Here is a 22,353-nt window from a genome sequence, read left to right on the forward strand (position 1 = left end):
GCCATACCTCCCTTCCACTTCGGGGCTCAGGTAGCTGAGGAGCAGCTTGCTCCTGGTTGTAGGACTTCTCCACTCCTTCGCCACCGCAGGTCTCACAAGAGTGGAACTGCTGAGGAGCAGGGTCATGTCGCTCAGCTGCCTCAGCTGCATGGGACCGTGAACCGAGAAAGAGCTGGCAGTGCCGCAAGTATCGGAGATGTGGCAAGTCTTGAGCAGTGCCTCGGCAGCACCTGTCCCCCATTTTTTTTTGCATTTGCACAGCGTAGATGTGCAGCGCAAGGAGCCGCAGCACTGCAAGTTGGGCAGCTGTACGGCGCGGGCTCCCAGGAGGTGCCTGGGGAGGCAGGAGCCGAGCAGGTTTGGGAGCCGGAGTATGAGGTTGGTTTGTCAGGTGAGATGGAGTTGGTCTCATGGAATAGTGACAGGGTGGCTTGAGGGAAGAGTGGGGTTAGCTGGCAGGTTGGAGTCACAGTTTGGGAAGATGTTTGATTTTGAAAGGAAAACATAAGAGGTTTTCGAGAGGTTTTATTGGGATCCTGAAAGGCGGCCACTCGACTGTTATGGGGAACTTTTAGTAGAACTTGACGAGTAGGTTTTGTATCCATACACAGACACTTCCAGCTTTCGGATTATGCTGTCCTCATTGCACGTGAGGTGAAAGAACTAATATAAACATCCTAATACGTGCAAAAAGATAATGCTTCTTTAGACTGTCTTTGCTTCATCAGTAAAACAGGCTGTCATATTGGCACCTGGAGAAACTACAATGAATTTCCAGGGCTCTGAAACCAGAAATGCAATAAATTTACAAAGCCCCAGCAGCAAAGGTACCCCAGCAACCCAAGAGGTGCATCCCATCTGACCTCAATAGAGACTTCTGTTACCTGAGCTCAAATCAACTCATATAATGACATTGCAGCTTCGTTGTAGCACAGTTCCAGGGAGACAGACCTCTTGCCTTTTATTACTCATCTCGTGTTGTCACAAATGTTTTGTAACAGCTTACTTTTGCTCTAATTAGGGAAAAAAATCCAAGCCTTCAGAGCAGGCTGGTCTCAAAGTACAGAATACAATGTGTGCAGATTCACAAGCCCTGCAGGCCTAACAAAGCCAATAAATCAGAGCTCACAAACCAGCTTTGTGCTGACATGATTTATCTTCCAGGGCTGACCTGCCTGGATATGATTTTATAATGACAGCAGCCAGAGTTGTGAACAACAGGCGAACAGAAGCCATTCACACTGGTGAATCTGAGACTATTTATTTTATTATAACCCCAACACCAACCTGTGAGATAAATCTAAAATGCATGCAGGTAGGTGATCGGTTCAGGTGAATCAAAGCACCAAGATTTGTCAAAAAGGACTTTCCCTCCCATCCCCCCAAACATTAGCTCTAGTAGTTGAATAGTCTTAGAAGAAAAGTAACGGGGACATCAGATGCTGCAGTGCCTGGAGATGGTGGATACTCAGACTGAAAGAAGTACCATGTGCATGCCCTGAAGTAGCTCGCCATGGAGTTCATGTCAACACTGACCATAAACATCAATAAGGAATACTGTACACGTAATTTTTAGCGCAAGTGTGTTTGCAGTATTCAGAGGCTGTCTGGCTGTCTCTACAATGCAGGAGCCAGTGATAACTCAATTCTGAGTGTTATAAAAAATAATAAACCACCTCGACTAGTGTTATAAAAAATAATAAACCACCTCCACTAGGGTCATTGCTATGGAAGCATTGTCTTTTTCTGAGACAAATGAAAATAAAGGTGTTGTTCTTCAGAAAGATGTGCTTTCTTAGTAACAAAATTTTTGTTGTTTTCCGTTGTTCTGCTTCAAATTCAGTCCACAGAATTTTACTTATGATTGTAGGAATTCCATCTGATACTGACAGGAACATGAGCATCTTGAAAAGCTTAAAATAAAGGATAGTTTTAAAAGTGGGGCATGTAGAAGGGGATTATTTTTTTCATTAGTGAAGGCAGTTCTAAACCACCAGAACCACAGCAGCCTGAAACCCTGGTGGATTTTCGGGTCCTTGTTTTCTCTTTTCAGAAACAGAAAGAGAAAAAAAGAGAAATTAACACAGCGCTGCATTCAGAAAAACATAACTTTGAACCAAATATGCATTACTTCTTCTTTGTGGGCATATGAAGGAATTTAATCTTAAAAAGAAAGAGGCAGCGACTCTAAATGCATAGGTTCTAAAAACTGTGATCATTTTCTCTGCACTGAGATGCAGATGTTTTTTCCTACGGTATTATGTGGGAATTCTATAGTCCACAGAGAGATGAAAGATTACCCGTGTCACACAAAAATGCGTTTCATTGGCATCCTAGAAGCTCTCTGCTACTGATAGAAATGAATGTCATAAACAGGCCTTAAGCATCAGATAAGCTCTGACTGTCAAAGCATTCAGATACATGTCAGTAGTCTTTGCTCAACCATATTCAGAGACCAAATCATTCATATAAGGAAATGTTTGTTTACTGCGATGCTCATTATTGTTTCACATCGAAGTCTACCTACTATAGACTAGTATAGTCTAGCTCGTATGTATAAGGAAATGCTTTTTAAACACTTTTACAAATGCTTAAAGTGATAAATGTAATCAGTTAATGAGGTTATCCTTCATCTCCTCTTCTGCATCTACTTTAGCCTCTAAGGTTCAGAAAGTCAACACAGAGCAAGGAGCCACGTTAAAGAGCCCTCTTTAAGGACATTTAAAATATTGCTGTGATCAGTGCTTTGGGAATAATTAAGAACAAAAAGAAAAACTTTAAAACACATTTAACTTGTTTGCTTTCAACACAGTGTTTACAGAAAACTTGCATCCTCAAAAAATTTGTTTTTTCAGATGTGCTTGGTTAATGTCTATGTAACTATTTACTTGTAATTGGTCACAGAAGTCTAGTAATACAATTCCTCTGCACTGACTCGGTGAAAGTACTAACTCTTACAGAGAAAATATCCACATGGGTAAACTTCAAATCCAGCATCTGTGAATATTTATGAAGGCAAATTTGAATCTTACCATATTTACTCTGCCTGTCAAATATGCAAGCCTAGCTGTCGAAAATACCTTTACAAATTCAGACAAATATTTGAAAGATTTTTTCTTTCTTTGGCTGTACTTGGGGCAAAACTAGATCATTAGGCAGATGCCATTACGTACGCCAGTTCTGAGATCTTCTCCAGACTGCCGTCGGTCTCTCTGACCTTGGGCCCTCTTGCTGGACCAATTTGTAACTGGGCTTCAGTCTAAAAGTGATCCGTTACAGTAAAGAATCAAACTACTTATGCTGCCATCATGGCTGGCTTAAAGAACATTTCAATGTCAAACTAGTAAGGCTGTTACCTTGCTTGAAAGAGAACAGTGTTATACCAAAAAGATAATCAGAGACATCTTGTAGTGAAAAGTAGATTCACTATGGAAAAATCTCCCTACCTTTCTTCGACACCTGGTTTGGAATTGGGAAATTCCAAAATGTTTCACTTCCCGGTGAACTGACACCGTGTTCTACGGTATCCTGGGAGCCTACTGGTGAATTGGGTTGAAGGGCAGGATTATCAGATTGAGACAATTGTCTCAAGAAGTGGAGCATACAAGATAAGAGGGAAAGGGGATGAAAACGAGTATTTGTCTAGGTGATAGAGGTCCAACAGAGTCCGAGAGTCCTACTGTCTATGTGAGAAGATCAGCCCAGGTACGTGGGGTCCAGCTACCCCAGGTTTTCTGTCTGTGCGCAGGTGAGTTCTGCACCAGGTCAGCGGTGACAGGTCCCAGCAAAGCGCAATGGGCTCAGCGTGCCTGCTCTGGTGTGTGCAACCATCACAACGTGTTCCAGGTGCACTGGGCATGGTGAACGCAGACAGGCTTAATGTCTCTTTTGCAGCGAGTCTCATATGTCTGGGATATATTGGTCTCATTGTGCATGAGATGTGGGATGCCAGGGATGCTAGGCATCCAAAAATATGGTGGGTTACTATTCAAAGCAAGACCCAGCATGTCAGTTAGTTGGCAGGAAACTGTTACAGAAATACTAACTAAAGAGAGTTCAAAAAGGAAAAAATACTACCTAAGGCTCCACAGCTACTCAATGACATTTTCATTTTCCCCTCCTCCTCCAGGACCATTGCCACTTTGTCTCCTGGGGAGTGTGCACTGTAGCTAGAAAGCCTGGAAAATGACTGCAAGTCAAAGATCGTTTTCATGAAGACAATTTGCAGAAAACAAAGAACAATAACTATAATAAGTGATTGTGGTAGAAACCCCGGATTTATTTTCAAAGCCAACACTCTTATATCTTGTTTCATAATGCAGTTGCTATCAATTGCATAAGGATGAGGACATGGAGGAAATCAGAGGTGAGGCAATCAAGTACAAAAATTTCTATGATCTTCTGAGAATTTCTATCAGGTTTTCAGTTTGTTTTACAAAAGGCTGTGGAATAATTCCAAGTGACAAAAATCTATATCCTAAGTTAGAATTGATACTGTACAGGAAACACATACAACAGAAAGTGAATAACTGGAACAAAAAAGATACACTCTCTCTCTCTCTGAAGTCCTTGTGCTATAGTGATTGCTGCAAACATTGAGTAAACAGTAGCCAGGAATAGCCTGATCACATGGCAGAGCACCCCACTTTCTTTAACGATCCTTCATTGACACTGTGCTTTTTTAATTAGTAGATATTTCATGGATAAGATAGATGCACTTGGGAAAGTCGACTAACAAATAATTGAAAGAAGTGGATAATTTATCATATTTTTTTGTGTATTTTAAATAAATACAATTTGAGAGCAATTAGCTTTCCGTATTCACGTGTTCTTCTCTCTCCCAGTGGTTGTCTCTTGCTTACTGCTGAGGCTCCGGTCCTTCACTGAGGTCTATGCATGGAGACCTTTGTGCCTTCCTGAGCACCCAGTGATTAACACACTCTGATTAAAATATTTCTGACTTAGAAAAACAACCACAGTCAACGATCTGCCCAAGCACGTCTCAGTGCAAAATTGAAAGGTTAACCTTACTTTCAGGTAAGAAAGATGGAGAAAATTTTAAATTATAAAAATAGATGCTCATTTATATTTTAAACCCCACCCCCCCCATAACTGAATCCCATCTGTAAAGCAGCTTAGCTGCCTAACCTCCATGGAAATAACCTGTGGAAATATCTTAACAACTCTCTGTCTTTCCTCTTCCACACCCTCCAACTTCCAGGGAACTTGGTATCCAAAAGCCTTAGAAAATCCCAGTTGGCTTCTATCTTGACTTTGGGCTTAAAAATATCTCTGAACGTTTCAGCTATGCCTATTCCCATTTGTACAGCAAAAAGCAGAATGAGACCTCAGTCCTCTGCTCACAGTCATTGATCGTTGTGGTGGAAGCAGAAGAGGGAGAGAAAGAAATGCCACTTATTTAAGGGAATAGGGCTTGGATGGGCTCACCGCTGCCTAATCAACACTTGCAATTGCAATGCAGCTCCATATGGGCTGGCACGCGAGGCTCAAGTGGCAAAAATGGATCTTACTCCGGCTGTATTATACCGCCGAACATTTTGATATGGGTTCCTCATTAACCAGTGACAGATTAATGGCACCTAATTACAGCAGGGGACAGCAAGAAGAATGGAGTGGTTGAGGAACCAGATACCGCCGAGCGTCCTGTCGTGCTGCTTGCCTTGAATGTGCGTTGTTGGTTGGGTGACTAATAACACAAACCCAGGAATTAACTCTCCCAGCTGATGCTATTGTTTCTGGCAGAAAGCTCGCCTGTCACAAGGATTAATTCAATCTATACTGTTATTTAGTCAGCAACAACAGATGCTCATCCAACAGGAGAAGATGGCTCCACTCAACACCAGTGCTTGCGCGACACCCCGGGAGGGTCATTTCACCATCAGCTTCTGGTCCTCAGCACCCCTTCACGCCTAGTGCTCTCTTTATAGGCATTTTATTCTCTGTGTGCGTGTGACATTTAAGATAGATATTTGGCAATAACATCTTGAAGAAAGCAGTACCCCTTCTGGGAAAATGCGGAAGATCATTATTTAGATGAGGAAAATGGAAAGTTGAGGAGAAACAAGTGATTTGTTCTCCTCCTGCCATGTCTCCCCCGCAAAAGCTGCCTGCCCAGCCATCCTGTCCCTTCAGCAAAGGAAGTAGGACTGCCAGCAGACAGTTTTTCCGCCATGGTAAATGTCACTGCTGTCCTTTGATCAGGTCCTCAGCTCCCCTCAATAGCTGGCTGCCAGCCCACCACGCTCAAAGGGCCTGCTCCATCCCTCATCGCCTCTGCCAGCCCCAGGAAAGTTTGGCTCGACTCAAATCCATGGAGTAAACCCAGGGCAAGTGCAAGGGGGAGGAGGCTTGGTGTTATCAAATGAGTTAAAACAACTGTCGGGGTTTAACCCCAGCCAGCAACTCAGCACCATGCAGCCGCTCACTCAGTGGGATGGGGGAGAAAATCGGGAAAAAAAGTAAAACCTGTGGGTTGAGATAAGAATGGTTTAATAGAACAGAAAAGAAGAAACTAATAATGATAAAAGGACTGGAATATACAAGTGATGCACAATGCAGTTGCTCACCACCCAGTGAGCAACTGATGCCCAGTTAGTCCCCGAGCGGCGATACCCCCAGCACCACTCCCCCCAGTTTATATACTGGACTTGACGTCGCATGGTATGGAATACCCCTTTGGCCAGTTTGGGTCAGCTGCCCTGGCTGTGTCCCCTCCCAACTTCTCGTGCCCCTCCAGCCTTCTCGCTGGCCAGGCATCAGAAGCTGAAAAATCCTTGACTTTAGACTTAACATTACTTAGCAACAACGGAAAGCATCAGCGTTATCAACATTCTTCTCATACCTAACTGAAAAACACAGCACTGTACCAGCTGCTAGGAAGACAATTAACTCTATCCCGGCTGGAACCAGGACAACAACTCCAGCCCTGGTGTTTGGGGCTGCCGCATGTGGTGCCTCAGCTTCAAATTCCCCCGCACGTCCGAGGCGGCTGGGTACCCCCCTGGCCGACAGACAGGATTTTTGTGGGCCGTAGTCTGCCTGGCAAGACCCAACTCACGAGGGAAATTGCCTGAGGTCACACACTGATTCTCTGCTTTTAATAAAAATAATTCCCAGCCCAGGTGCTGGGCTGAAGCTGGGTCACCAGGGATCTGCCATGTATGCTGAGCAGCTCCTGGCACCCCTCACATGTCCTCCTTGGCTGGGATGCTTTCTGGTGGGAGGAAGCTTTGAGGACTGAGAGCCTCCCGCTGAGAAGCCATTGGGATAGGAAGGGATAAAACCTCCCACGAGTTTTATTTGGAGAGGCTTTTGCAGACTGCGCTATTTAAGGAGCGAGGCTCGGGTCCCCTGAGAGACCCCTTGGTCCATCCGACAGCCCTGCGCTGTCCCTGGGAAACCTCCGAGGTGCATGTCCCGCCAATCCCTGCCTGCCAGATGGGGACAGGGTGGAAGGATATTGCAAAAAAGCAAAACTAGATGTTTCCTTCCCTCGCAGCAGGACATGGCTGAGCACGGGAGAACTAGAAAAAATGCAGAGAGCGAGATGTGCGATTGGGTGTAGGGGAAGGCAACGGTACTAGAAAAGACTAAACAGGCTGGGATTGCTGAGGCTGGAAAGGAGTCAAGGGAGGGATGGCTGAGGTCTATAAAACCTAAAAAGCTCCGGAGAAGGTGGGTGGGGAATAGCCGACCCCTCCTGCCTCAGCACAGAGCTAAGGGCACCCTTTGAAATTAGCAGGCAGCAAGCTTAAAACAAATAGAGGAAGTCCTCCTTCACACAGTGGAAATTAAACTGGAACTCGTTGTTACAGGACGCTGCCAAGGCCAAAGCTCAACCGGATCCCAGAAGGGTTCTACGAGGGCTGCACCAGGGATGGCTATTACACCTCGCAGCCTGCCCCGGCTCGGCGAGTCTGGCAGGCACGGGCAGCCCGATGCTGCATCGGGAGAGGGGAAGGATCACGCGAGAATGACCCGCATTCCCTACTGCCTTTCCCAAGTGTTTCTGGAAACGTTAAGGAACTCCTCGTACCCGGCCAAAGTACTGGAGACGGAGCACGGGGTCACCTGCACTATTGTTCTGACCTGGTCTTGCCGTTCTTTTGCATTCGTATAACAAATTAGGGCCATTGTCTTCTGAAGCGAACAGAGGCAGGCAAAGACCTTTGAGAAACTATTACGCTTGCCAAAAATACCTTTCGGGGGACTAAAATTGCTGTGAGTGATTTAGCCTGAATTCAGACAATAGTGTTGTTACCAAAGAAAATACATGAAGAGAAGAACAGTGAAGTACCAGAACCACTCGTGCCAACTTGAATGAATTTCTTTTTTTTTTTCCCAGGAACATCAGCGTGAGCTAAAATCCTGACCTTCTTAAAATTAATTGTAACAAAACAATCATTCTGTTCGGTTTAACACAGTTTGGGGGACAGCCTTGAGATCTTTCTTTTTCAGGTTGCTAAAAGAAAAGAGGGAAGCTATAGTAAGAGCTCAAACAAGTGTGAAGCCCAGTGGCTACTCCGGGGAAAAAGAGTATTTGCACAGCTCCTTTGTATTTGTATTTGTGAGCTCCCTTTTTGCACTGGGAATTACAGCCATGTGCTTAAGTGTCCGACCTTGCCCCACCTTTCTGGGATGTCTTTTATGGGAACGATGCCCGACACCGAAAGTGCTGTCGCTGGGATCTGTCGGCTCCATCAGTGGAGCTATCTTCCCGGCCAAAGGACCGCGGGGATTTCCCGAGGGAGGGGAGGCTGCAGCCTCCTCCTTTCAAGGGTGAAGACCCCTCCGGGGGAGGCCGCGCAAGATCACGAAGCTCCGTCCCACGGGACAGGATTTCACAAGCAGAGGGCCTTCCTCGGCTCGGACGTCGCTCTTCGTGACGCCTGCGCTGCTGCCCACAGCAAACACCAGGCGCAGGCATTTCGGAGGCAACTGACCCCTTACCCTTTGGTGTGAAAGAAGAAAGGTGATAATTCAATCCTCCAGGCAAAAGATGAGTGGAAGGCAATACGCATCCACACCAGAAGAACTCCTGAAGATATTCCCATCACCAAAATTATCAGCCAGCTCAGAGCTGTCCGAACGGGAAGAATCACCAGGGTTTCCAACCCTAATTACCTGCTGGCTGAAACAATGACATAATCAACAGGGGGTGAATCGCATTAGTGGTCATATCCTGAGAAGAAGAACTGGATGCAAGAAGTATCCTACTAAACTATAAACTACTTATAACAGCACTCTGCAAGAGTATTTACAAACACGCTCCTGTTCAAAGCCGGACATGTTGTTTCAGAGGAACTGAAGAAACCAAAACAAGAAAAGAAATTATGTTGACAAGTGGGTTTTACTATAACGATGCCTTTGTGAAGCCTATAAAGAGGGCATCTATTGGCACCATCCATTATCCATTGGAAAGTAGGGCATGGAGCAACCTAGTGAAATGATGGAAAAATCCAGATTTCCATCAGCTAGCAATGACATTTCACCAGAAAAGCCAGAAAAGTCACAGGTTTAGCTAGCTAATCATGTGGAGCCTTGTGTAATCACATTAAGACCAAAGGGATCCTTCCATTGACTGCAGGAGGCAATAAATCAGGCCAGCAATTAAGAAAAAAGAGCTGGAGCATCTTTGGCATTTGTTAATCACCACCAAGCAGATGAACTTTCTCCGTGTGCGGTGCCGATCGCTCTGGCTGTCGTCCAGCAGAGCACTCTGACACGGGTAATCCGACCGAAGCCCACGGGCCAACTCAGGTGTTTAATGGTAAACACAAGCTTAAATGTGTTGCTGGATAAAGGCCAAAAGCGTTAGCGCCTTGCAGCCTGCAGCTCTTTGCCTCCCAAGGACAGTATCGCGATATACCGTGGGGACGCCAGTTTCTCAGCCCACGGGTCACTCACTGGTGGTGCCTGAGATGTGGGGAGGTCCTGCCCAAATGTCATCTGCTGTGGTTTTGTTCGGAGCTCAGGGTCTCCTACACACACAGAGTGGGAAAGCAAACGAAAGAAAATCAGAGAAGTTTAACCTGGTTTGACTGGTTTGTTTGTAAATAAGAAGTATGTGGCAACACAGTGTTAAATGATCCGAATTTTCTCAGCGAGGGGGAGGTTTGTCATTGCATTACAATTTTTCAGTCATTTGTGTTATCACAAGTAATTAAAAATCAAACTGGAAATAATTTCCTGTTGACTGACTCGTCACATGCCGGTCAAATCTCTGGAGGCTGTAGCTGTTCCTGTAAAAGAAAGAAGAAGAAAGCCCCACTGGATTGTGAAAGCAGGTGAAAAAACCTCAGAATTACTCCTTCTGCTCCCAGAATAGTAACCAGAATTAGACTATGACCTTTCCAGAGTGATGGGTGTAATTAAGGAAATCAAAGCTACAGCTATATCTCCAAGGCAAAAAAAAAAAAAAAAAAAAAAAAAAAAGTTTTGATCACATTTACTTCTTTTTATAAACCATGAAAGCCAGGATGTTCAGTGTTTAGACTGATGCTCCCCCTGCAAAAGAGGAAATGCACTACTGGACATAAAAAGGAATATGGGGCAAAAAAACCCCTGAATGAAGTATCAGCTCCAATATACCTTTCTGATGTTTCGGCTTTCATAGTATTCAAATGTAGAGGTTATTTTCACCTCCTCCGCTGCCTCATGAATTCCCTCAGGGATTGTGATTTGAGCTTCAAACAGGGGAAAAAAAAAAAGTTCTTTTTTATCATGGAAGCTGATAAAATGGACAGAGACAAGAAAAGCTCCTTTTGTTCTGATCTTTCAGGCCTCAAAACATATTTCAATGCATGCAAATATGTACTTAAACCTCTTAGAAAAGCAATGGTATACATTCTATTTACCTTTTTTAAAAGGCATTTTGATTTTAATATTACATGTATTCTTTTCCTTTCTGGTATAGAAAAATGTTGTTGTTTTTATTTAGACAATGTCTGTTATTTCTGTCCTCTGTTACATGTTATTTATTGAAGCTTAAGAGGTTACAGTCTCTTACAGAAATCCTTCTTAGCATGTGGATTATTGATCTTATAATCCATAATAATATCGTCTATTCTGTCACCCAGCTGCCAGCCATAAACACTAAAAATACACATGCTAAAATTTGTTGTGAGGTTATACTCAGAGAAATCCCAAAACAATTCACATGGTCAATGAATGGCAGTTCTAAAAAAATACTGTGATTTCTCCCCCAAAATGCCTAGGACATTACACTATATTACTGGATTTATGGTCTTCTAAATTTCAGTTTTAAAAACAAAACAATTCTTCAGTCATGCAGACACCTTTAAATATTAAACTTGCTTTCATTTTGTACTTGTAGTATCATTTTAAATTATTTTCTTTTTGCACTTTTGAAGAAAGCACTTCTTTGGCTCAGGTTACTTTGAAGGGCTCAACCAAAACTGTAATGTAGGATAGTTAGACTGAAGAGGAAAGTTATAGCAGGGCGTCAGATTCTGCACCTGGCACTTAATCTCTGCCATGGGCAAGAGAGACATCCTGGATTTACAGCCCTGATTTTGAGGCTAGCTTGTGATGCCACCCCCTGTCCAATTTCGGGTTGCTCCAGAGCAGATCTGGAAGACCCTCCCAATCCGTCCACATGGGCACATTTTGCCATTGGAGGGGATGATGCTTATCGGAGAGCTGCTGCTGTCCCTGCAGGGTCACCCGTGGGAGGTTTGGCATCTCCCTGTTCAAGCCTCACGTCCCTGCAGGTTAAGGGGTTGTTGCAACCCGCACATCCGATTTTCGGTTTGGTCCCAAATCTGGATGTTTTTTTGCAAATGCAGGCTAAATGTAAAGTTATCACAAAAGCGAGCAGAATTCAGGTTTTGACACTAAGCCTGCACAAGGTTTCAGCTTCACAGAGATGTGAAGGGCGCACTGAGCCACCTTCTAGTGTCGGGTCCAGCCGCGATGCTGAGAGCACGTGTCCGAGCAGTCGTCAGCTCACTGTCCAGCACCACGCTCATTTATTTCCCTGCTCCTGGTGCTCTTCGAGTTAAAAAACAACCCACGACCTCAGGAAAAAAAACACCAACCAAACCGTCCCAGTGACGATAGCCTAGCAGAGAGGCTGTTGTTTACTTACATCCAACCCAGGAACTGGGTCATTTCTGAAAGCCTGAAAGCCCCAGCTGTGAGGAGGCTGCATCTCCCCGTGGCAGGGGCTTTGCAGCTTCTCTGCTCACCCCGGTAGCCAGGAGGACCTCAGGATGCGGGACCGGGATGCTCCCTGCGCTGGCGGGTTTGGTTCGTGCCCCGCTGCTCACCGCTGGGTATGGTTTGGGGTCCGTGAGCCCCCCGGTGCCCCGGAGCACCCCGAGGGTCAGCCTGGGAGCTCCTGACAAGGCACGGCTCCTCTGCTCGGCAAAGCAGAGCCTTGTGGCAGGGGAAGAGCAGGCACGGTTCCCGAGAGCAGCAGTTGCTCCTGGGTTTTCTTCTGGGGGTTTACAGGTAGGTAATTTGAAAGGTGCGGTCAAGGCTTCAGTAAAACACCCAGCTGAAGTTCCAGCAGCAGGTAAAACTGAAGAGACTACCCGAGTCTGCATGAAACCCATTCAAGTTCAGAAAACTTAGGTATCCCAGTCTTATCTGTAGCAACACGTGGCTGTTGATAATGCCTGATTTATTCACATTATTTTTTATTGGCATAGCCGTTACAGTATGTGCCTCATAAATCGTTTGTGGTTGGGGAAAGTCCCTAAAATCACTTCTACCCTGGAAAAGATCCAAACCAGGTACCAACCTTTTCCCGCAGGCCGATAAATAATTTCTTCTGGCAAACCTGAATAGTTGGTTAGGTGGGTCCTGCCCCTGGCCATCAGCTCCCCCCTTCAGAGGCAGTTTCCCCTCACCTTCACAGCACCTCCAGCTCGCAGCGGTTCCCAAGCCAGTGGCCGACATCCCACCATCCCTGCACTCCTGCAGTGCACGTCGGATCTTGGACGGGGCAGCACAGGACTGGTGAAAGACCTTACAGGTCAGACAGTTAGTCTACAAAAGTTTCAGATTCTTATTTTTCAGATATATTGTGAAGTTCATTTATCTTTTTTTCACAGGGAAGAAAGATATGTCTTCACAGAAAATGTACATGACTGCCCACTCCCACTTCATAACTTTTTACCCCATCGATTTCAGCTATGTTTGATGGGATGGAATTTGGTAGGATAATGCTCCTAAATATGTTGATTTTCTGAAAGTTTCCAAAAAAAGGCATGGAAGATGGACCCGCTCAGTTCTTGTACTGGGAGATGAATGAGCCCAACTTGTATTAAATGGCAGAGAATTCATACAGGAGAGCTATCATGACTGTTATAAATGTCAAAAATGCTTCGGTTAGAAATTGCACTGCATTGGATAGCTGAGACACAAAGCTTTAGGAAACCTGGCATCATTAGTCGTGCTGCTCAAGGACTTGGGCATTTGGGAGAGGGACGCTGGGGAACAGGCTTACCCAGGGATGTTCACTGACTTGGGTTGGTTATGTCAGGAGACCGGCTCTGCTTGTGACAGATGAGGCAGAGGCAGTTGACGTAGCACTTTAATATACTATTCTGGCAAGTAAGAAAATTAATACTTGTAAAGAACATACCGTGGGTTTGGTGGAGACTTTTATACATCTGCATAAATACTGCCAAGGTTTTTAAATCTAAAATACATGTATACTAGAGGGAGATCATATTCCCATTTCTCATTCATAACTTGTCCATATATCCCCCTTAGACACATAACCGTGTTTTCTCTGCCAAATCCTTCCCTGTACTTGTGGATCAATTAGTATCATTTCTATACTGTCCCCATCCATATTCTTTCATTTTACAAAATCACAGAAGAGGAAATAAATCACATAAAACCTGCATTCAGCATGGTTGTATCATGATGGTTATGTTGCTATGGAAACATCTGTGTGAAGAGACTGTGATGCTCTTGGAGATTAGCATTTTATCCCAGATTTCCAATTATGTCATCAGACTGGATTTGCAGTGGTCTAAACTGACACAACCACAAGAAAATGAAGTAATTTATTAACAGGTAAAGATCTGAGCTGGCAATTATTTGCAAAAAACCCCTAATAATTGACATGATGGGGAAGCTGAACCTAAAACTGCTGCTGCCCCATGCATATTTGAAAGGGTGGATTAAGTTCTGCTTGAATGACCCTGGAATAATTCTTGTTTCCTAATGAGTCCTAGGACTCAAGAGAGCAGCTGGGAGGCACCCGTTCTCTGACTTAGGCTGAGTCTAACTGGGTAGGGTACTAAATGTGGTGGTACGGCTGTTAGCACAGACTACGCTGCGGCACGGGTACCTGCCCAGGTTGTCCTCACCATGTCTGTGCCTGCTCAGACCCCGCCAGGCTCAGTCAAACCCGCTAGCTCCATGCTGTGTGCCTGGGCATTATTCCACGTACAGCAGCCGTTTTTCTGCTTGTAGTCCCCTTGCTCCTCACGGTCAGCGTCCCCTCAACCTTCTCAAAAGCACTCCAGGTGTGACCGGGTTGTTTTCATCCGCCTGTTTCTGCTGGTGTCATGTGCTGAGTCACAGGCATTGAAGGTATATAGCAGCGACGTATCTGCAAAATATGTTACAAAGTTTTGCGTGGTAGGTTTTTTTGTACTGGCAAAACAATTGCATTTGACATACGGCACGATCTCTCAAGAAAAAGATGGAGTCTGCTTTGCTTCCTTTCGATAAACCGCATGGCCCTTATGGAAGCAAAGTTCTTCAACACCACAAAGCAAAAAGAATTCATATGTAGAAAACCATCAAGGATATAAATTAAATTTACAAATGTGGCAGAACTATTTAAGAGAGCCAATGGTACACCAAATAGTGTTGGCTCCGACGGTGTCACTTGTAAGAAAAAACCTTTTTACCAACTAAACTTGAGATATTGAAAGTTTTAAATCAAAGGAACTAGTTTTCCTATTCCGCTTACTCAACAAAACACGCTTCTGCCACACCTCACTGCAAGTTATGTCCAGATTAAGTGCATGCCATTATTTTGAACATATTTCTCTAAAAAAGATGACAAGGAGTGGGAGAGTAGAGAATACTAAGCAGAAGCTGAAAATGAGGAGAGAAACTGTGGCTTTGCCTTTTTCTGCTCCATTAGGCAACAAAATGTGACAGGAGTTTCTTGTGAACTGTGTTACGTATTATTTGCTACCGTGTCGGGTAAGGGAGGTGATCACAACAATATGTCCTTTGTGTCATCCGGACTGTACGGGGACTGGTAGGAACGGGGAGGAGACAAATTATTTGTTTGCAAGCCAAAGTGAATGTGGTGCCAGTGCGATGAATTTATAACTGAAGGCACACAAACAGGGAAAGCTCCCATCAGATTCTATAGACCCCTTTGCTTTCTGTATAGATTTTTCATCTGCCTGTGCACCAAAAGTTTTCTTTCAGTGTTGACGTTATGGTGACTCCCACCACAGATGTCTAATTTCTCCATCAGACTGGTGACCTTGTAGGAACAGGGGATACTAGCAGCAGACTCCAAAAGGTTATGGGAAGAGTGCTTCACATTTTACTTGCTTTATTTATTTCCAGCAGTAGCAGCAGAGTTCATTCTCCTGTCCATTATAATGCTGTAAATTCAATTGCAATTGTTTTTATTAATAATATAAATAAGGTAACTAATTTTCCTCATGGCCCTAGCCTTGAGTTAAAATTTACATGAATAGATCCTTGTATTCGGGGAGACTACCCTTCAATGTGTCAATGAAAAATGATCTGTTTTTTCTTGTGAGGAACTGACTGTAGGACTGGCGATTGGCTTTGTATTTTGGATTTCATCATTCCTATTCAGCCTGAGATTCAGATACTAAGTGGAATCTTTTGCAGCTTCTTAAGATGCCTGATGAATTAAACAGACATTCATAAAATGTCCAAAATTTAAATTCAGTTAAATATATAATGTGTCCACGTAAGATATTTACATTACTCATGGGCAATTAAGATAATGGTCATGGAAGATGGATGGTCTGCTACTTTTACCAGGCTTACTTCGGTTTAGAATCAACACTATTCTTACCAAATAAGGCATCTTACTCCCAACGTTTCAGCTATGTATTTGAAGGAAACAAGTCATTCCCATTAATCTTTGGAATGCACAAAAAAGACATGAGCAAAATGTTAGAAGGGCTAGGAAATGTTATTTTCATCCTGTCTTTTCTGTATTGTCTGCACTAGGATGATCCCTCCTTCTCACTGACACTGTTGGATGAACTCTTTGCAAAAGGGCATTTCTGTTTCAATAGCGACTGAGCGATATGGCCAAGCATGACAGTTTACTCCCTGCCAAGTTTGTATTTTCAGCTCAGTGAAGAAAAAGAAAATCCTTTCTTTTCAGCTAAGGTTCTCAAAACATTTGTTGTTTCCAAAATTCAGCCAGCATGACCCATGTTAAAGCCATACACAAACTAAAAGATAACTTAAATCACCCACCTGCAAAATTTCCACCAAAACTGCAAATGGGGAAAACATTTGCCTGATATGTGCTGGCATGAAACAGCTACTAGAGTGCTCCCTTCTTTCTGATGCTAGCACGTTTTAGTATTCCTGCCAACCGCATAGTAACCTCAAGGGCACCTTGAAAAAAAACCCAGAAACTGTTTAAAAATCAGTGGTATAAATATCCCTCTGCCAAAACAAAATAAATATTACTATTGTTGGAAAGGGTTGGTTTGTTTTCCTTTTTTTTAATTAATTTTTTAAAAGCAATTAATAGTCCAGGGATTTAAAGGGAAACAAAAATAGGGTTACATGTGCTCACAGTATGGTGTATCTTGCCATCTCAAAGGCTCCCAAACAGTTGGTCCACAGAGACTTGACAGGTCACATAGTTTTGACGCTTCCCTCTGTCTCCTACAGCTAAATCTCATTTGTAATACCTAAAAATACACATCTTGCTTTCCCAGTATAGCTTTCCCATGTAAATGGACTTGCTGCGTTACCCCAGGACGTGGTGATGCTCTGCAGGGTGGGAGAACGGGAGATGTGATCGCCAACTGGAAGGGAGACAGTTTCTGAATGGAAGGGGAGGATTTCCCTGAGATAATGATTCTCTTCAGCTGGAAAATGATCAAGGACCCTGTGACTAAATAGTATTCAAAGTGGTTTCAGGCACCCCTGGGAAAGGAAATCTGCCCAAGTGGCCAGGGCGTTGGGCTCGGGGGTCCCAGGAGGCAAGAAAGGGCTGAGGTGTCTGTGCCTGGGGCATTTCATGCTTATGTCAGCCGACCACTCGTTAAAAAACTGCAGCAGGCCAGAGAATTAAGACCCCTTACAGAGCACCTCAGGGAATGCCATTGCCTGGAAGGGATATTTAAAGTTCTGCTCCAATCAGCTCATTCTTGGTTTTAGATATTTTGAGGACATAAGTATCTTGTTACAATAAAACACCGGTGACTTTAAAAGATGCTTCCAGTGACACATGCTATTTTTAGCACACAATTTTGTTTCAACTTGTTATTGTTTATAATGATTCCCAAAGCATGCCCAGACCTTTGGCAAAACTGTTTGCACGCACAGAAATTTCTATAAGAATAATGTCCATTTCTCTCCATGAAGATTTAGTGCTGTCCTTTGCAGAGTGTTGCTGGGGAAACAGTGACTCTTAGTCATATTTCACATGATGCCTAGAATTAATCTGTTAGCGATTCAGACTGGATGGCTCTTTCACTTGCTGCATCTGTTAAAAAAGTTCTTCAGATAGATAATTTATCTACACGTGTATTTTGAACGAAACAGAATCACATATTAGGCCTCACTGACAGTTGTTTTCCTTGAAAGTGATTTTTCATTTAATATGCCCCAAAAGAGTTACATTTGGTCAGTTCCCTAAAGACAGTGTTTTAAATAGATTTATTACTATCTCTTAGCCTCAGTTAATTTATATAAAAATATCTAGATTTCTAAAGAATGTTCTCTCAGCAGTCAGGTTGATTGCACTTTAAAGCATTTCTTATTTTATTACCTAAGCAACACGTGTGGAGGGAAAGAAAATGGAATAGCTTACTGCCAAGGACGGAGTTGATAGAGACAGTGTGAACATGAAAATGAAGTTGCATCCATGCATTCAGTGAAGGAAAATAACCAGCATTCAAGTGAACTAGAAACTGGCAGTCAAGGAAAAGTCAATCTGTGTGAACTCGTCAGCATCAGACTGAAACTGGTTGTTGATTGTTTTGCTCCAGATCTGGATTGTACACATTCACGACTGAAGAGACTCCCGTATTTTCACTTCACTGTGAATCTCACAGCGAGATTCATTGAGTTCAAGCTCACCTAAGAAAAGTACACACCAGTTAACTGGGTCTCTGAATCTAACCTGCAATTTTAGTCAAAACATTAGAAACTCCAGTGTCAGGGAACACTCTCTTCCCCTGAGAAAATGAGCTACCGTTACCCTGTAAGTCAAAAGAGGCAGCTGCAATGAAATAGTTGCCAGTAAACAGGGGGAACAGCTCTAATTTGATGAGGTAACGATGCACGAGTCGTCTGTGTCATAGCATGTGGACATAAGGGCTAGGGAGAGGGGAGAAAAAGGAATTCTGAAAAAGAAATCTGTTAAGCTGGAGAACTGCATAAAAATGCAGTTTCTCTTTCAGAGGACCAAAGGAAGATGGCCTCCGTAGACCCGAACTTTCCGATCACAGGGATACAGGTGTTCTTTCTGCTGCGTGACCTCACTCACTAAATCACCTTCAAGCTTTTTATAGGCATCCCTCTTCATACCCCACAGAAGTTGTTCCTATCGGATAAGGCAAGAAAACTTTTGCAGAGGTTTACAGGCCACAGCAGCTTAGACATCATTCACAATCAAAAAGTGAGGCATCTGCTATTCTACTCAGGCACGTCACAAAAAATTAAGTACTCTTCCAAATAAGGACAGTTAACAGAATGAATTGCATTAGTCTTTCATCTCATCTAGATAGTTTTCATTATTAAGCAAAGAGTCATTAGCCTCTTACTACCAGCGTAGTATCAATCACTTGTGCCAAAGAATTGGATTAAGGACACTTATGAACTCCCAGTCTTTTTCAGTGCCCTCCAAGTAGGTGCAGTCAGGAGCAGGAAAAATTTACAGCTCACCCAAAGACTTTTCAGTGTTTCAGACCTATGAAAACAATGCTTTCTCTGCAAGACAGCGTTACCAGTTTTGTAAATGTTATTTTTAAAATTAGTATACTAAAAATAACACAGTACAGTCTAGTGGCAGACTATGCATTTTAGTTCCTTTATAAATGTGATGCATTTTTCCAAATTAGAGAAATTCTTGTCAGCCCAGAATAACTCAAAAGGTAGTTTGAGCTGGTTTGGAGATAGGTATATGAAAATGGATCTGACTCCACAGTTAAAAACTAGAAGTCCAGAATTTGACCAGATATAGTCCAGCCCTACAAATGTTAGAACTTTTTATACTGACTCCTTGCAGCTAACTACGCAGATTTAAGCCTTAGTGAAGTCTATAGAAACCAGTGGAAGTTTTTTTTCCACTGGGCTTGTTCCTAAGGCTTTGAAGAATTTAGAGTGCAAGTAGAATCAGATAAAAGGATATGGATGCTGGATTAGGCAGGCAGCAGATTACAAAACAGCATTAGCATTTGCCCTTTGCAAAGGTTGAATTATGTTCCTATCTTAAATATTGCATTGTCTATTCATGCTCTCATGGGGACTATCCATTTACAAATTTTGGCTGAAAATGGCAACAGGACCAGAATACTGTCAGAAAGAATTTTTTTTTTTTTTTTCCCCTCATGGTATGCTAGAACTTCAGGGCAGACTTTATCACAAATAAATAGCTCAGAAGGGTGTTGAAGAATCATATGTCATAAGCAGTCCTGGAACAAAGTAGAATGCTCCATCCAATAATAAAGTAATTTAAAATTAAATGGAAGTGATATGTTTGTATTAAACTCTCCAGATTTCATGAAACTTGCACCTTGCTCAGTCCCCTTACAAAGACAGGGCTCAGAGCAGCTTCAGTGGCCAGTTTCCTAGAGTGCACAAATCTTTTAAGAGCAACTAATCACTTCATACATTTTCTTTCTTAAGCCACTGCAAAAGCAGAGGAAGCAAAATGTTCCTGATTTTGTTTCAATTTGAAACTCAGAGGAAGTTTAGGATACCTGGGGAGGGAGTCCTCCTATCTCAGATTAGACATCTGCCATGTGGATATATGAATTAATCACCCTAGACTCCATCTGTAGTCAGGGGTAAAAAAAGTTCTTCATCTAACCTCTCTTGAGCAAGTACTATAGGATATGTTGGATATCGCTATAGAAGTACCTGTTTCTTTCCATTGATCTGCGACGGGAGTAGAGGCACCTGGCTCATCTGGCTCCTCCGCAGACACCTAGACTGCAAGGCGGTCGCATTCTGGCAGATGAATCCCAAGCGAGGTTGTTCTACTCTCCCATCAACAGCTTTGAGACTTCAGCTCTTTCCGGACCTCACGCAAGAATCACTTAGCTGGTGATTCAAAACAAATGAATTTCCCTATAAAGTCCAATTTGTCAGCTAGTGTGAATTAGCAAAGCCTTTACAGATTAAAAAGAACCCCACCCACCTGTTTCTATGGGCCACTGGTTATTTTTTTCAGCTTCAACTGTGCTCAGAATTTCTTGTGCAAAAAATGAGTAAATATAAAGGAAGGGAATGTGTGGATACAGCTAAGCATGGGCTTGTAACCTCTGGAGAACCAAAGAGAAGGAGATAGAGTCAGGTATAGTACTGCAAGTGCGAATTACCTGCCAGAGATATCTTCAACTCTTGTTCACCATGAAGACTTTTACATACCACAAATGTGTGGTGAATTCCCTGAACTTGATATACTATGCTATCACTGAAAATAAATAATACTGAATGATTCTAAATGACTCCCATAATCCCTTTGTGGGATTCAGAGTAGGAATCTCACAGCATACAGTGGACATCGAAAAAGAGGGACCAGAGTATAGCTTTCCAGTTATGGGTGTTTATGTGCTTATAAGAAACATGACTGGAACAAGCATAACTGAATGCAAGAAATTGCATGCAGATAGCAGCCTGGAAACAGCTGGGAAGAAAAAGTGCAAGGGAAAACGAAACCATATTTTGGCACTCGACCATTGCATTGCAGAGACATTCTTTAAGTTTGCATGCAAAAGGAAAAAGCAAGTAATATTATGCAAAGTAGTATGTTCAAATATACAGTTTTGCTTATTATTTGATACAGTTACAAACTTCTTTTCATGGTTGCTTTATGCTCTTAGAGCAGGCCACTACAAATATTCTCACTATAGATACGTGGTAAGTAACCATTATAAAAAAATTATTCTATGTTACCATTATAATACTATGTTTTAAGAGGCAGAGTAATACTTGTTATGATAAATAAGTACCTCATAGATACATGAGAGAATAATATTTGTAATTAACATTGTCCATGCAAAATACTATAGATAGTGGAATTACAAAGCAAATCAAATTGTTCTGCATAACGGAATAGCTGCTGAATTGTAAGGTGAAATTAAAGTAGAGGATTAAAAACCAAGGAGAAGATAAAAATAAAATTAGCAGCGCGCTCATTAAAGAACATATTTGGGAATAAAAGGACGGTGTGTAAGGTGGCCGTCAGGTGCCCCCAAAGCCATCCTTCCATCCTTCCTCCAGGCTGACCCAGCCCAGCTCCCCCAGCCTCTCCTGAGGGGCAAGAGCTCCAGCTCCTCCTGCCGTGGGGGGTCTCCCCTGAGCTCCCTCCAGTTTGTCCATGTCCTTCCTGCACTGGGGGCCCCAAACTGGATGCAATACTCTAGGGCTGGTCTTACAAGTGTTGCGCAGAGGAAATAAATCGCTTCCTTGGCCTATTGAATACACTTCTGTTGATACAGCTGAGGATGCTCTTCGCCTTCATCGCTGCCAGGGCTCCCTGCTGGATCGTGTTTGGCCTAAAAGCCACCAGAACACCCGGGTCCTACCCAGAAGAGATGCTCCCTGGCCTAGCCCACACCAATGCGGGGGGCGAGTCCATGCCAAGTGCTGGGCTTTGCATTCGTCCTGGCTGAACATCATAAGGGTCCTCTTGGCCCATTAGTGCTGGTCTGCCCTGTCCTCAAGCATATTTACTGGTCTCACCAGTCTGGCTTCATCGACAGACTCAACGAGGGTGCACTCCGTCATGTCCTCCAGGTCACTGAGAAATGTATTAAAAATCATCAGTAGGTCCCAGGAGAGACCCCTGAGGAACTCCATTTGTAACCAGTCTCCTGGTGGAGCATGAACCATTAACCACCACCCTCTGAGCCCAACCATGCAACCAGT

General features: G+C 43.4%; 1 long non-coding RNA gene across 6 annotated transcripts; it reads right to left on the minus strand.

The window, feature by feature from the left end:
- Positions 1-7,665: 7,665 nt before the first annotated feature.
- LOC126053041 (uncharacterized) lies at positions 7,666-20,536 on the minus strand. Of its 6 annotated transcripts, none has more exons than XR_007510223.1 (6): positions 20,341-20,536; positions 14,370-14,614; positions 13,496-13,595; positions 12,897-13,014; positions 10,612-10,706; positions 7,666-10,262 (listed from the first exon to the last, which is right to left on the minus strand). It is a non-coding gene; the product is annotated as an uncharacterized LOC126053041 (long non-coding RNA). The 6 variants fall into 6 exon arrangements; XR_007510222.1 differs by having other exon boundaries at positions 12,897-13,035; XR_007510221.1 differs by having other exon boundaries at positions 12,897-13,595.
- Positions 20,537-22,353: the final 1,817 nt, after the last annotated feature.

This window comes from Accipiter gentilis, chromosome 31 (assembly GCF_929443795.1).
Source record: "Accipiter gentilis chromosome 31, bAccGen1.1, whole genome shotgun sequence".
NCBI lineage: Eukaryota > Metazoa > Chordata > Aves > Accipitriformes > Accipitridae > Astur > Astur gentilis.